This window comes from Macaca fascicularis, chromosome 1 (genome assembly GCF_037993035.2).
Source record: "Macaca fascicularis isolate 582-1 chromosome 1, T2T-MFA8v1.1".
NCBI classification, from domain to species: Eukaryota; Metazoa; Chordata; class Mammalia; order Primates; family Cercopithecidae; genus Macaca; species Macaca fascicularis.
The window spans coordinates 113,098,423-113,115,854 of record NC_088375.1 but is presented as its reverse complement, the minus strand read 5'-3'; positions in this window follow the sequence as shown (position 1 = coordinate 113,115,854).

Below are 17,432 nucleotides of genomic sequence, written 5' to 3'. Positions count from 1 at the left end.
ATTCTAGTCCCACAAGAGCTCTTGTCAAGGTATCAAGTAATCCAAATTATTTATATATGTATCTCCTGAAAACATGTGTGACCATCTATCTTGGGAAGTTTTGTAAACCTGATGCTATTTTGTTGTTTTCATTCAGTTTTCCCGTGTAATGAACAGAACAGGGTTGTGAGCAGTTCTTATGGAACATCGTTTGACATATATATATTTTCTGAGTTTGTCTAACACCATTGAAGTGTGGTTGCATTCCACTAACAGAACATGGCAAGATCAAAGGGGCAAGACATGGTCAGGGTTGGTTGGTGGTCCTCAGTGTTTCTGTGCAGTAGAAGGTGAGTTTGAGGTGAGAGGAACGAGTAGGAGAGAGTGATCCCCTGAACCACCTACTCACTTTCTCAGCTTTTATCCCCACCTAGGTTTTGTGAGCCTGGGACTGGGGAGATAGTCCCGTAGCCCAGGTCTCTTTAGTTTGGCTGCTGGACTTGAGTGATTTGAGGGTGCAATGAGTGTGACCCTGGGCTACTCAGCATTCATTTGGAAGCGAAGCACAGAGGACTGGCTCAATCTCATTTGAAAGCATACCTCTCAGCAGTCCCCACCATCCTGCAACTATGCTGTGTAAGGACATTGCTTTGAAATGTCTCAATGTAAATAAATTTATTTTCTGGTGTCTATGAGACCTGACATTATATGGCAGGAAAAAAAATTTGTAAAATTTCTTTATTTTAAAAATGGTGAAGGTCGGGTGCGATGGCTTACGCCTGTAATTCCAGCACTTTGGGAGGCCGAGGCAGGTGGATCACCTGAGGTCAGGAGTTCAAGACCAGCCTGACCAACACGGAGAAACCCCATATCTACTAAAAAAAATATATATATACACAAAATTAGCCAGGCATGGTGGTACATGCCTGTAATCCCAGCTACTCGGGAGGATGAGGCAGGAGAATTGCTTGAATCCAGGAGGAGGTGGTTGCAGTGAGCTGAGATTGCACCACTGCACTTCAGCCTGGCAACAAGATGTGTTCTTACTTCCCTGAAGTTAGCAGTGATGTCTTAGGACAGGAAGGAATGCTTTCCATTTTTAGAAGGTCTTTTCTTCGTGTCTCAATGCCTGTGGACAACTGTCCTGAACATGAAAGAAATTGCTAAATTTCTGATCTCGTGTTAAAAAAAAAATTGTGAAACTGCAGGTCACAAAGTTACATGACTTACTTGAGGTCACACAGGGATGAGTTCTGAGCACTGCCAATAAAAGCAATCACAATAATTATTCAATAATTATTCATAGAATTCTTATAATTCAGCAATATTTATATAATTATTCAGTAATTATTCATTGACCAATTCGTACCAGACATTTTGCTTAAAACTGTGCACATATATGGGCATTGTATTTTCATCATAATCCTTAAGGTAATGCTGTTATTCGTAAAAAACAGATAAGAGACCTGAAGAAGAGGGAAAACAAATTATTTATTTGACCATATTTCCATTTTTTTTTGTTTCTGTGATTCTGAAAGAATGAACAGAATAAGTCAAGGGAAGAATATTCATTCCTGTGTCATTTTCCAGGACAGAGGTGTGACCTCCTAGAGTATTGGGACCAAAATTCAGAAGTGTCTGAAGCGTGAGACTTGGGTCTTCCCTTGACTGTGTTTAATTTACTCTTCTGTTGAACACCTATGAGTCTTACTAAGATTTTTGCCTTTTTATAACCACAATATATGTTTTATGAAGAGGATTTTACTATTGGTTCTATTTAGAAAGAATACATATAAGCTATTGTTTAAGTTTTATGCACTTCATATTTTTCTGATTTCTGTTTTGAGATTAAATTCTCATGTAAAAAGAAAAATAACTGTTATTACTTTTAAAGAACAAATTACTTATTGGTTTGAGTTTTTGAAGATGAAGCACAAACTTCTGATTTTATCTTTGTTTACCCCCATCGGCGCCACCCATTGTCTCTCAGAATGACCCGGCCTTGCTCCTGCACTTACCCGTGCAGTGTTGAACCATCTCCATGCAATGTCCAATTCACTCAGTGATTTGGGCTCCTCTCAAGGCTCCCTGAAATGGGTACAGGTCTCAGGATGTCGGACACATTTTAGGTGCAAAAGCAACCCATGCTGTAGAGTGGACAGCTGTGTTCTTACTTCCCTGAAGTTAGCAGTGATGTCTTAGGACAGGAAGGAATGCTTTCCATTTTTAGAAATGCCTCTGGACAACTCTCCTGAACATGAAAGAAACTGCTAAATTTCTGATCTCAGGTTAGATAGCTAGAATAGATTTATAAGACCTCCTTACTTTCCCATGTCTGCTGAAGTGTGATTTCTTAGCAGTATGATTCCTTTTCTTATAAGCTGAGCAGCTTAGGAAAGATGTGCCATGTTGCTGTGCAAAAAGAGGTAAACTTAATTTCTACTCAAAGCATGCTTGAATTTGAAACTAGGGCTTCCACTCTTCCAAAGCTGGACTGTCACTGCCTCAGGCATGTGTCCCAAAGGGCTTCTGTCTCTGCTTTACTCAGGATAAAGTTTAAATAGAGCCCAGCAAGCCAGGTGTCCTTTACTTCTAGGTTCCCCCAACAGTTTCTCCTCTGCTTTAGGGACTGCATTGAAAATATTCTTGTTCTGCTGTTGTGTTTTTGGCTTTGGAATGATGTGATGCAGCTCAATGGGTCCTACCCCCAAGTTGACCAGAGTAAGAAACACCTGGGAAAGTCAGTGCAAATACAAGTTCATTGTCCTTCTGGCACGAATTTTGATTCTGTGGGCTCAGGTGGAGCCTGGAATGTGTTTAACATGACTCAGAAGTGCAGTCAGTTTGGGGACCCACTGATACCATCGACCTTACAGTTTATGGGATGATTCTTTCTGTTTTGCTGATGAAAAAAACCAAGGCACAGAGAGTCTGTAACTTGCCCAAGTTGCCCTTGCTGTAAGCCCTGGAGTCAGATCTGAAGTAGAGCACCCTCTTCCCCATCCCCTTCCCACATTTTCCAATTCAGTTGTGTCAGTTCTTTCCAAGTAGATGTTTCTCTTCCCTTATTTCTACAAACAACAACAACAACAACAACATCTTTTTGAATTTAATTTGTTTCATCTGATACATTTCATCACAGCATGCTGTCAGCATCATATTCTGGTCACTTACTATGAATGCAAGATGCTTTTTTTTGAGATAGGCTCTCGTTCTGTCCCCCAGACTGGAGTGCAGTGCTGATGATAGCCAACTGCAACCTCAAACTCCTAGGATCAAGTGATCATCTTGCCTCAGCTTTCCAAGGAGCTGGAACTGTAGGCACACATCACCATTCCTGGCTAATTTTTAAAAAATTTTTTATAGAGATGAAATCTTGCTATGTTGCTCAGGGTGATCTAGAACTCCTGGCCTCAAGCAATCCTCTCACCTAGGCCTCCAAAAGGGCTGGGATTATAAGAGCAAGCCACTGAGCCTGGCCCTGAGATGATTTTTTTTTTTTCCATGAAAATACAGAGCATGGAGATGTGGAAAGACACCTCGCTTTATTATTGTTGTTATTATTTCTAAAGTATAATTCATAAATCAGAAAATTCACCATTTTTAAGCATACCATTCAATGTCTTTTACTATATTCCAAAGGTTTTGCAACCATCACCACCATCTAATTTTAGAATATTTTCATAATGCCAAAAAGCATGCCTGTACTTCCTGCCAGTCACTCTCAAATTCTCCCCTTTTTGCAGTCCCTGACAACCACTAATCTACTTTATCTCCCTATGGATATACTTGTTATGGACATTTCCTGTATATGGAATAATACAACATGGCCTTTTGTACATGCATCTTTTACTTAGCACAATATTCTTAAGGTTCATTCTTGTTATAGCTTACATCAGTACTTCAATCCTTTTTATGGCTAAATAATATTCTGTTATATAGTTATACCACATTTTGTTTATCCATCAACTAATGGTCAGTTGGGATGTTTCCACTTTTTAACTATTATGAATAATGCTGCTATAAATGTTTTTGTACATGTTTTTGAGTGAACATGTTTGTAATTTTTTTGGTTGTATAACTATGAGTGCAATTGCTGCATCGTAAGTCACTTTATGTTTAACTATTTGAGGAACTGACAGACTGTTTTCCAACCTCAGTGGCTATACCATTTTACATTTCCACTAGTAATGTATGAGAATTCCATTTTCTCCATAACTTTTCAAACATATGTTGTCTTTTTTTTTTAAGTAACACTAGTGGGTGTGAAGTGGTATCCCATTTAGGTTTAAATTTATATTTTCCTAATGATGAAAAAATTGAACATATTTGCAGGAGCTTGTTGGCCCTTCATATGTACCCTTTAGAGAAATGTCTATTCAATTCTTTTTTCTCATTGTTAAATTTGGTTGTCTTTTATTGCTGTTTTATGAATTATTTATACACTCTACATACTAGACCCTTGTCAGATAAACGACTTGCAAATAGTTCCCCATTATGTGAATCATCTTTTCACTTCAATGACAGAGTCCTTTGAAGCACGAAATTTTTAAATTTTAATTAAGTCCATTTATCTATCTATTTTCAGGTTGCTTGTCCCTATTTAAGAAATCTCTGATCCAGAGTCACAAAGATTTATACCTATGTTTTCTTCCAGACATCACTTTTGGAATGAGAACTTTCCTGGGTTTTAGTGGAGGATGGATATTGTTTATTTATGCCTCCTGTTCATTAAAATATTTTCCCTGATCGGTATTCATAAGTCCACCACCCCTCCATGGAGCATCCCACGGCCTGTAACAGAGCTCTGGGGACTGGTATCCTTCCACTAATTTTGATGCTGGTGAGAGCCCTGGTCATATATTTCAGCCTGAACTTAACCCAACCCAGTTGCATCTATAGCTCAGGGCCATTAGAGTTGAAGTCAAGAGCCACTCTGAGAATGCTTGGCAGCCTGTGCTGCTCTGAGACTGGAGTGGGCTTTCTCAGTTCATTCGGGACAGAAGAGACCACAGGGGTTGGACCCAGTCAAGACTTTCATCTCTGGTGTTAGAAAGTAGTCCTGCTTCAGGGTTTGGGGAAGTTTATTTAATGCAAACTAGATCCTCTCTAAATATTTATACTGCATGTGTGACTTCTTTCTAGAAACAATGGAAGAATATTTATGTTAGAATATTTTGTCTATTCTTTGTCAATTGTTGTTTGTCTACAATTTTAAAGAAGATAAAGGAAAGCTCAGTGTAACTATATTCTTAGCACTTAATTAGGGTTCATGTCCACTGCAATGTGATCATATTTAATTCTATAAACTATCTTATTACATAGATATTATCTGGTTCCTGGTGAGAAAACAAACTCAGACAGATTAGAAAATTTCTCTAGGTCACAAATCTAGTAAGAGGAGGAATAGGAATTAGAAGCCAGTTCCTTTTGGCTTTCAAAGCTGACCTTGTACCATTAGATCAAACTGAATGACAGTACTTTTACAGGAATTGGCCTCAGAGTTTGTGGTTCTACATTGATTTTCCCAAGGAAACAGTGTGTCATTTTTTTTTCTTTCTTTTTCTTTTGAGACGGAGTCTCGCTCTGTTGCCCAGGCTGGAGTGCAGTGGCACGATCTCGGCTCACTGCAAGCTCCGTCTCCTGGGTTCACGCCATTCTCCTGCCTCAGCCTCTGAATAGCTGGGACTACAGGCGCCGGCTACCACACCTGGCTAATTTTTTGTATTTTTAGTAGAGACGGGGTTGTCATTTTAATATTATTTCAAACTTTCAAATTTCAAACCTTTTTAAAAATTATACATTTTTTGTTTGTTCTGTTCCATTGCTTTTGGTTTCTTCTCAATGGATCCCTATTATTTATATGCTGAATATTTGTTACCTATCTTTTGTCACTTTTCACTTTTTCTTGAGTGTCTGTCAAGACACTTTATATTAACAGTTCTTCACTGAGGTGTAATTTGCATAGAGTAAAATTTAAAAAACATAAGGGCACAGCTTAATGAATTTTAATGTAATTATGCATTGTATAATAACACCCAGATCAAGATAGGGAACATTTTCCCCTATGTCAAAAAGTTCTGATGTGCTTTTGCCAGTCAATACTCATCCCCCAAATGAAGAATACAATCTGAATGTTGTCACTGTCTTAGTCCCTTTGTGTTATCAGAAAGGAATACCAGAGACTGGGTAATTTATAAAGAAAAGAGGTGCATTTCATTCATAGTTCCGCAGGCTGCACAACAAGCATGACACTAACATCTGCTCTTAATGAGGGGTAAGACTGCTTCCACTCATGGCAGAAGGTGAAAAGGACAGAGTGTGGCCGGATCTCAGCTCACTGCAAGCTCCGCCTCCCGGGTTCCCGCCATTCTCCTGCCTCAGCCTCCTGAGTAGCTGGGACTACAGGCGCCCGCCACCGCGCCCGGCTAATTTTTTGTATTTTTAGTAGAGACAGGGTTTCACTGTGGTCTCGATCTCCTGACCTTGTGATCCGCCCGCCTCGGCCTCCCAAAGTGCTGGGATTACAGGCTTGAGCCACCGCGCCCGGCCGAGAGGCACTTTTTAATAACCAGCTCCTACAGGAACTAAGAGTAAGAATTCACTCACTACCTTCTCCCAGGGTGGGGATTAATCTATTCATGAGGGGATCCACTCACACGACCCAAACACCTCCCATTAAGCCCCACCTCCAACACTGGGGATCAAATTTTAACATGAGATTTGGAAGGGACCAATATCTGAACTATAGTAGCCACCATGGATGAATTTTTTTTTATTATTGTGCTTTATAAAAATGGAATCATTTAGTATGTTCGCCTTTTTTGACTTCTCTTACTCAGGTGGTTATATATGCTACTAATTTGTTTGTTTGTGTTTTTCTCTCATTTTATATTGTTTTGGCCAAGTAATATCCTATTTATTGTAGGATTATCACACAATTTGATATCATTTTTCTTTTTTCTTTTTTCTGAGACAGGGCCTCGCCCTGTCACCCAGACTGGAGTGCAATGGTGTGATCTCGGCTCACTACAACCTTCACCCCCCAGATTCAAGTGATTCTCCTGCCTCAGCCTCCCAGGTAGCTGGGATTACAGGCATGCACCTCCACACCCAGGTAATTTTCATATTTTTACTAGAGACGGGGTTTCACCATGTTGGCCAGGCTGGTCTCGAACTCCTGACCTCATGATCAACCCATCTGGGCCTCCCAAAGTGCTGGGTTTACAGGCATGAGCCACTGCGCCCGGCTTGCTATCGTTTTTCTAATGGTAGGCAGGTTTACTTGCTGACTATTATGCATAAGTAACTATGAATATTCTCATACAATTCTTTCTGTGAAGATACATACACATTTCTCCTGGGTATATGTAGCTAGGGATGGAATTGCTTGGTGAAAGGGTAAAAACTGACACAAAGTTTTGGGAAGTAGTTGTATTATTTTACATTTCTATGGAAAATATAAGCCATTTCATGTTGCTCTACATTCTAACCCACTTAATATTTTCAGTCTTTTAAATTTTGGCCATTCTACCAGGTGTGTAGTGACATCCTATTTTGGTTTTCACATGCCTATTGGTCATTTAGATATATTTTTATGTAAAGGATCTTTTCAAATTTTTCTGCTCATTGATATACTGGGTTGTTTGTCATTTTCTTTGTGATCTATAGTTTTTTATATATTTTGAATGAGTCCATTTCAAATGAATGAGTCCATATGTGTGTGTGTGTGTGTGTGTGTGTGTGTGTGTATGTAGCAAATAATTATTCCTGGTTTACAGATAGCTTTTAACTTGTTAAACAATAACCTGTAATAAGCAGAAGCTTTTAAAAAATAAAGAACAATTTAATTTATTTTTCATTGTGATGAGTGCTACAGTATCTGGTATAAGAAATATTTTCCTATGTCAAGTTCACAAAAATATTTTCTATTTTTCTTTTACAAGATTTCTAATTCTAACTTTCGCATCTTAAATTTAATGTATTGTGGAAAGTGGTTGTTAATATTAAATTTTTTTTTTTTTTGAGACGGAGTCTCACTCTATTGCCCAGGCTGGAGAGCAGTGGCGCAATCTTGGCTCACTGCAAACTCCGCCTCCCAGGTTCATGCCATTCTCCTGCCTCAGCCTCCGGAGTAGCTGGGACTACAGGCGCCCGCCACCAAGCCCGGCTAATATTAAAATTTTAAAGCAACAACTATTATTTTACTGAAGAACTTTTTTATTGAAAAGTCTTTCTTTCCTCAATTAAGGGCATTAGCATACTTGTTTTTTAAAAATTTAAATAACTGTACATATGTGGGCATATTGTTTGAAACTGTATTTTTTACTTTGATATATTTATGTATACTTACACCAGTAGTATAATTTTAAATCATTGTAGCTTTAAAATGAGTTTTAAAATTTAGCAGAATAAATCCTCCAATTTATTGATTCTTTAAGACTGGCTTGCCTGTTATAGATTCTTTGATTTTTAAATACATTTGGAAATTAGCTTTTAAATTTCTCTAAAAACTGCTGCTAAAGTTATTAATCATAATTATGTTGAGGTAATAGCCTAACAAAATGGAGTCTTCCAATCCATGAACATTATATATATATGTATTTAATTTCTGTCACCAATATCCTTTAGAGGCTTTGTATCTGCTTGAGTGTATGTATTCTTAAGGATGTAATGATTTTGGATACTAATTTCTATTCTGTTTTATTGAATTTCATTTTCTAGCTGCTAACTGCTAGTATGGAAAAAATAAGATTATGAAATCCACTTTATAAATGTATAATTTAGGTACAACAGGCTGCACCACTTTAAAACGTGTAATTCAATGCATGTTTACAAATGTATACACTAATGGAACTACTGCCACAATCAAGATTTAGGAATTTCCCTATATTTTCCTGTGCCCCAAAGTTTCTTGTACCTCTTTGCAGTTCATCCGTCTTTCAACCCTCAGCCCCAAAGAGCCACTGTCACTTTAGGTCAGTTTGCAGTTTTGACCATTTTCTATAAGTGAAATTATACCTGTGTTCTTTTGTGTCTGCCTTCTTTCATGCATCATCTTAATTTTAAAATTTATCCAAATGAGTATCTGCATCAATAAATAATTCCTTATAATTGCTGAGTAGTATTCTTTTGTGTGGCTTTACCATGTTTGTTTATACATTCACTTGTTATTGGACATTTGTGTCATGCCATGTTTGAGCTATTATGAATAAAGTATAATGAGCATCCACATACAGAATATAGTGCAAACATACTGTGTAAATTCCTAGGAATGGAATGACTGTCCAACTGATTTGTATATGTTTAACCTTATAAGAAACTGTTAGCCAGATTTTCAAAGGAGTTGTACTACTTTTTATTCCCACAGGTATAAGACTTTTAAGTGCTTTATATCCTGACCAACATGTGGTATTTTAAATGTTTTGAATTTTAGCCACTCTCATGGATACATAATGGTATCTCATCCTTCTACTGATTGATCTTTCTGGTGACTAAAGAGTTGAGCATCTTTTCATGTGCTAATCAACGATTCATGTATCTTCTTTTCTGAAGTGTTTATTCACGTCTTTGGAGAAACTGTTTTATAGTGCTGTTTATCTTATCAAACTCCATTATATATATATACTCCAAAAATCCTTTGTTGGAGATAAATATGATATCTCCTATATTGGCTTCTTTTTATGTTCTATTAATGCTCCCTATTTTGGACATAAAGATAAATAATCTTCAAAAAGGTGATTTTACATGTACATATATAAATTCATGCCTAAGAATCATTTATCAGGCATATACGTAAGGATCTATTTCTGGATTCTCTCTTCTCTTCCATTGATGTATGTTCTATTTTTTTCAACAATACACATGATATTGATTTCCATAGCTGTATAGTAATTCTAGAAATATGTAGTGAATTCATTCACCATTGTGTTTTTATAATATTACTCTTTTATTATTCTTGATCATTGACATTTCCATATAAATGGTAAAGTCAACTTGTAAATTTCTACCAAAATGCCTGTTGGAATTTTTACTAGAATTACATTGGATCTAGAGATCAGTTTGGGAAAAACTGACTTTTAAACTATAACAAGTCTTTTGATTCTTGACAAGGTTTATCTCCCCACTAATTTAGTTCTTTTATAATTTCTCAAAGCAGTGGTTGGTAGTTTTTAGAGTACCAGCCTCATATAAATTTTGTTGAATTTATTTCTAAGCACATCATGTATTTAGAAGTTACTTTAAATGAAATTGTATTTTTATTTCATTTTCCAAATGCTCATTGCTAATATACAGAAACACAACATACTATATTTATATTGAACTTATATTCAGCAATACATTGCCAAAATAACAGTTTTTGTAGATTTTTGTAGATTTCTAGGATTGTTTACGTACACAATCATTATCTGTGAATAAAGACAGCTTCAATTCTTTCATTTCAGTCTTTTCAATGCTTTTATTTATTTAAGTTTATTTTTTTTAACTTCATTGCATTGGTTAAGATGTCTAGTATAATGCTGGATTAAAAGAGTAATGGAAGATATTCTACCTTTTTTTCTCTGATTTTATACAAAAGCATTTGACCATATGCCATTCAATATAATGTCACCTGTAGGTTTTTCAAATTTGCCCTTAGTGGGGTTGGAAGTGTTGCCTTCTGTTATTATGCTGAGAGTTTTGAGGGGTTTGTATTTTTTCATCTTGAAAAAAGTTTCCAATTTTACCAAATACTTTTTCTGTGTATGTCAAGGCAATCATATGATTTTTCTCTTTTGTCCTGATAATATAGAGTATTATATTGGTTTTTTTTAAAAGCATAAAAAGATTTATTGAATCAAGCTATGACAGTTTTTAAAAAATATTTTAAACTGTTTTAACAACTATATTGAGATATAACTTACATGCAAGAAACTACACATAATTAAAGTGTTTCATTTTAAACGTTTGAACATAATATACATCTGCAATCACGATAGTGGATATAGGTCGGGCACAGTGGCTTACACCTGTAATCCTGGCACTTTGGGAGGCCAAGGTAGGCAGATTGCTTGAGCTCTGGATTTTGAGATCAGCCTGGGAAACATGGTGAAACCCCATCTCAAAAAAAAAAAAAAAACAAAAAAACAAAAACTAGTCAGCCATGATAGCATGTGCTTGTAGTCTCAGCTACTTGGGAGGCTGAGTTGGGAGGATGGCTTGAGCCCAGGAGACAGAAGTTGCAGTGAGCCAAGATTGTGCCACTGCCCTCCAGTTTGGGTGACAGAACCAGACACTGTCTCAAAACAAACAAACAAACAAAACGAAACAAAAAACCTATAGAGGATAGATCTACCACTTCCAAAGTTTCCTTGTGTCCCTAGTAATTCCTTCTTCACTTTTCTCCCCCCACCGCAGGCAACCACTGGTTGTCTTTCTGTCATAATAGATTAATTTAAATTTTCTAAAGTTTTCTATAAATAGAATCATATAGTATATACATTATTTTGGCTTGATTTTTTCATTCAGAATAATTATTTTGAGATGTAGACACGTTGTCAGGTGTATCAATAGATCACTCTGCTATACTGCTGAGTAATATCCCATGTGATGGATGCATCACAATTTATTTTATTCATTCACCTGTTCATGGATTTGGATGGCTTCTAGTGTTAAGACTAAAGTTTCTATCAACAAATTTGCATGGACATATCCTTTCTTTTCATTTAGATGTAATAGCAGTATCATATGGTAGGTACAGGTTTACTATTTTAAGAAGCTGCCAAATTGTTTTATAACGTGCTTGTAAAATTTCACATTCTCATCAGCAGTGTATGAAGTTTTAATTCCCGTACATCTTTGCCAGTATATGGAATGGTGGATTTTTTAACTTTAGTCATTTTACTTGGTATGCAGTGGTTTAAATTTGCATTTACCTAATGACTAACGATGTTGAATACCTTGTCATATTGTTATGTGCCTTCCATATTTTTTTTTTTGCCCAAGTATCTTTACACATCTTTTACTCATTTGAAAATTTGATTTTTTGTCTCCTTATTAATAACCGTTGGGAGTTCCCTTAGTGTTGTAGACAGGAGCTTTTTATGAGATATGTAATTTCCAAATATCTTTTCCTAAGTGTGGCTTGCTTTTTCATTCTCTTACAAATGTCTTTTTTTTTTTTTTTTTTTAATTGAGACAGAGTCTCACTCTGTTGCTCAGGCTGGAGTGCACGGGCATGATCTTGGCTCACTGCAACCTCTGCCTCCCGGGTTCAAGTGATTCTCCTGTCCTAGCCTCCCGAGTAGCTGGGATTACAGGCACCTGCCACCACGCCTGGCTAATCATTTTTGTATTTTTAGTAGAGACAGTTGTTTCACCATGTTTGACAGGCTGAGCTCAAACACCTGACCTCATGTGATCCACCTGCCTCGGCCTCCCAAAGTGCTGGGATTACAGGTGTGGGCCACCGTGTCCAGTCACAAATGTCTTTTGAAGAGCATTTTTCTAAAAGTGTTCTTTTACCAGTTCTTAGGGGGAATTCGTTCAGCTTTTGCCCATTCAGTATGATGTTGGCTGTGGGTTTGTCATAGATGGCTCTTACTATGTTGAGGTATGTTTCTTTGGTGTTCAGTTTGTCGAGAGTTTTCACATGAAGGAATGTTGAATTTTATCAAAAGCCTTTTCTTTATCTATTGAGATAATCATGTTGTTTTTGATTTCAGTTCCATTTCTGTGATGAATCAAATAACATATGTTGAACCAACCTTGCATCCCAGGAATGAAGGATACATGATCATGGTGGATTTGCTTTTGGATATGCTGCTGGATTGGATTTGCTAGTATTTTGTTGAGGATTTTTGTGTTCATGTTCATCAGGCGTATTGGCCGGAAATTTGTGTGTGTATGTTGTGTGTCTTGGCCAGTTTGGTATCAGAATGATGCTGGCCTCATAAAATGAGTTAGGGTGGGTCCTTCCTCCTTGGTTTTTAAAATAATTTCAGTAGGATTGTTATCAGCTCTTCTCTATATGTCTGGTAGAATTCAGCTATGAATCTGTCTGGTCCAGGCCTTTTTCTGGTTGGTAGGTTTTTTATTACTAATTCAATTTCAGAACTCCTTATGGTCTATTCCTGGGTTTTATTTTATTTTTTTCTGATTTAATCTTAGGGTTGTATGTTTCCATGAATATACTCAATTATTGTAGGTTTTCTTACTGCTTTCATTGAGTTTTGTATGTAGTTTCACATCTCAGTTTTATTCAGTTCAGCTCTGATTTTGGTTTTCTTTTCTTCTGCTAACTTTGGGGCTGGTTTGCTTTTTTTTTTTTTTTTTCCCCTAATTCCCCTTGGTGTAATGTTACGTTGTTAATGTTCTTTTTTTTTTCTCTATTCTTTTCAGCACAGAGTTGTTGATCCATAGATTGTTAATTTGAGATCCTTCTAACTTCTCCAAAAATGCCCACTCTCACCACTGCTATTCAACATGGTACTGAAGTCCCAGCCAGAGCAATCAGGCAAAAGAAAAAGAAAAGGCATTGAAATACAAACGGAGGAAGCCAAACTATCTCTCTTTTCTGATGATATAATTCTACATCTAGAAAATCCCATAGTCTGTCCAAAGGCTCCTGGAACTGACAACTTCAGTAAAGTTTCAGGATATAAAATCAATGTACAAAATTCAGTAGTATTTCTATACACCAATAACATCCAAGCTGAGGGCCAAAACAAGAATGCAGTCCCATTCACAATAGCCATGAAAAGAATAATATTTCTAAGAATACAGCTAACCAGGGAGGTGAAAGATCTCTACAACAAGAATTACAAAACATTGCTGAAAGAAATCAGAGACAAGACAAATAGAAAAACATTGCATGCTCCTAAGCAAATTAATGCAGGAACAGAAAACCAAATACCACATATTCTCACTTATAAGTGGACATGGCAGTGCAGATATCTCCACTAGGTGTTGATCTCATTTCCTTGAGATATATAACCAGAAGAGGGATTGCTGGGTTATATTTTTAACTTCTTGGGAAACCTCCATACTGTTTTCCATAAGGACTGCACCAGTTTACATTTCCACCACCAGTATGCAAGTGTTTCCTTTTCTACCCACCCTTGCCAACACTTCTCCCTTGTCTTTCATGCAATCACCAACTTAACAAGTGTGAGGTAAAATATCATCATGGATTTTACCTGCATTTCCCTAATGATTAGTGATATTGAGCAATTTTCATTTACATGTTGGCCATTTGTACACCCTCTTCGGAGAAATATCTATTCAGTTCCTTTGTACAATTTTTAGTCAAGTTATTTGTGATTGAATTCTATATGTTCTTTACATTTTGGATATAAACCCTTTAACAGATATATGGTCTGCAAATATTTTCTCCAAATGAGTAGGCTGCCTTTTCATGTTGTTAATTTTTTATTTTTATTTTTTTGCTGTGTAGAAGCTATTTGGTTTGATGTAGTCCCATTTGTTTATTTGTTTATTTTTGCTTTTGATGTCCTATCAAAAAAATTACTGCCAAGATCAATGTCAAGGAGCTTTCCCCTATGTTTTCTTCTAGAAATTTTATGATTTCACATTTTACACACAAGTCTTTAATCTATTTTGAGTTGATTTTTGTGTATTTTGTTTATGTGTCCAATTTCCTTCTTTTGCATGTGGATATCCAGTTTTCCAAACACCATTTGTTTAAGACTATCTTTTCCCCATTTTGTGTTCTTGGGGGCATGGTCGAAAAGTAGTAGACTGTATGTACCTGGATTTATTTCTGGGCTATCTATTCTGTTTCTGGTCTATGTGTCTGTTTTAATGCCAGTCCCATACAGTTTTTATTACTAAAGCTTTGTAATATAATTTGAAACTAGGTAGTATGAAAGCTTCAGCTCTGCTTTTCTTTCTTAGGACTGCTGCGTCTGTTTTGGGCTTTTGATGATTACATACAAATTTAGAAGTTTTTCTATTTCTGTGAAAAATGCTATTGGAATTTTGATAGGGATTGCTTTGAGTTTGTAGACCACATTAGGTCAGTACAGGCATTTTAACAATATTTATTCTTCCATACTGTATCTTTCCATTTATTCATATCTTCAATTTCTTTCAACAATGTTTTATAGTTTTCAGAAGTCTTTTGCCTCCTTGGTTAAACTTATTGCTGATTTTATTCTTTTTGATATTATCATAATTGTATTTTTAGATGTTTTATTGAATAGATCATTATCGATGTATGGAAATCCAACTGCTTTTTATTAGTTAATTTTATATCCTACGACTTTACTGAATTCATTTATTAGTTCTAACAGGGTTTTTTGTGGAGTCTTTAGAAGTAGCTACATGTAGGATCATATTATCTGCAAATAGGAATAATTTCATTTCTTTTTTTCTGGTGTGAATGCCTTTTAATTTCTTTTTCTTTCCTGGTTGCTCTTGTTAGTACTTCCAGTACCATGTTGAATAGAAATGGTGAGAGTGGGCATCCTTGACTTGGACTGGATCTTAGAGGAAAAGCTTTCAGTTTATCTTGATTGATTATCATGTTAGCTGTGGACTTCTCATAAGTGGCCTTTATAATGTTGAAGAAATTTTTATCTATGCCTTATTTGTTGAGAGTTTTTATCATTAAAGGATGCTGAGCTTTGTCAACTGCTTTCTCTGTATCTACTGAGGTGATCACGTGGTTTTCATCTTTCATTCTGTATCACATTGATTTGCATATATTAAACCAAACTTCAACCACAGGGATAAATCCCACTTGGTTAAGACATATATTCTTTTTGATGTGTGGTTGAATTTGGGTTGCTAGTATTTTATTGAGGATTTTTAAATCTGTGTTCATCAGTGATATTGGCCTGTAGTTTTCTTTTCCTTTGGTGTCTTTGGCTTTGGTATCAGGATGATACTGGCCTCATAAAGTGATTTTGGAAGTATCCTCTCTATTTCTATCTTTGAGAAGAGTTTAAGAAGAACTGGCAATAATTATTTTTTGAATGTTCGGTAGATTTCATCTGTGAAGCCCTTATGTCCTGAGTCCTGGTCCTGGCTTTTCTTTTTTGGCAGGTTTATGGCTATTGCTTCAATCTTTTTATTTGTTATTGGTCTGTTCAGGCTTTCTACTATTTCTTGATGGAATATGGGTAGGTTGTATGTTTCCATGAATTTATCCATTTTTTCTAGGTTATCCAATTTGTTGGTAATAGTTCTTCATAATAGTTCTTTATGATTCTTTTTATTTCTGAGGCCATTTTCATTTTTGATGCTATTTATTTAACTCTTCCCTCTTTTTTTTAGTCTAGTTAAAAGTTTGTCAATTTTGTTTATTTTTTGAAAAATTAACTCAGTTTTGTCGATTTTTCTATAGTTTTTCTTTTTTTTTTTTTTCTTTTTTTTTTTTTTGAGACGGAGTCTCGCTCTGTCGCCCAGGCTGGAGTGCAGTGGCCGGATCTCAGCTCACTGCAAGCTCCGCCTCCCGGGTTCACGCCATTCTCCGGCCTCAGCCTCCCGAGTAGCTGGGACTACAGGCGCCCGCCACCTCGCCCGGCTAGTTTTTTGTATTTCTTAATAGAGACGGGGTTTCACCGTGTTAGCCAGGATGGTTTCGATCTCCTGACCTCGTGATCCGCCCGTCTCGGCCTCCCAAAGTGCTGGGATTACAGGCTTGAGCCACCGCGCCCGGCCGATTTTTCTATAGTTTTTCTATTCTTTAATTGATTTGCTTCTGCTTTGAATTTTATTATTTTCTTCCTTTTGCTAATTTCATTTTGATCTTTTCTTAGTTCCTTGAAGTGTAATGTTAGGTTATTTATTTGAGATCTTCTTTTTTAATGCAGGCATTTATTTTTTATTATGATTTTATTTTATTTTATTTTTTGAGTCAGGGTGTCACTCTGTTGTGCAGGCTGGAGTGCAGTGGCATAATCTTGGCTCACTGCAACCTCCCCAACCAACTCCTATCATCTCTCCATTCTCCTTCCCAGTCTCTGGTACACACTAATTTTTATATATGGAATGACACATGGATCTGATTTTTTACTTATTTTTATGTGCAAGTGGATATGTCATATTCATTTGTTTAAAAAAATCCTTGACCATTTGTTGAAAGATTATACATTTTTTAATATATATTTTTCTTTTTCATGTTGATCAAAAATCTGTTCTCCAGATATGTACTGGTTTATTTTTGGACTGTATATTTTGTTCCTATTTTATCAATCTATTTTATTGATCATATCCCAATGCCATTCTGTTTTGATTACTGTAATAGTTTTTCAAATTAGGTAGAGCTAGTCCTCCAAGTTTGTTCACTGTACAGGCATTTTGGTTAGGCTAGTTCATATTCATTTTAGAATCAGCTGATCGATTTCTACCAGAGATGCTTGCTGAGATTTCAAGTGGAATTGCATTGAATTTATAGTTCAAATTGGGGAAAATTAACATCTTAATAATATTTAGTCTCCTGACCCATG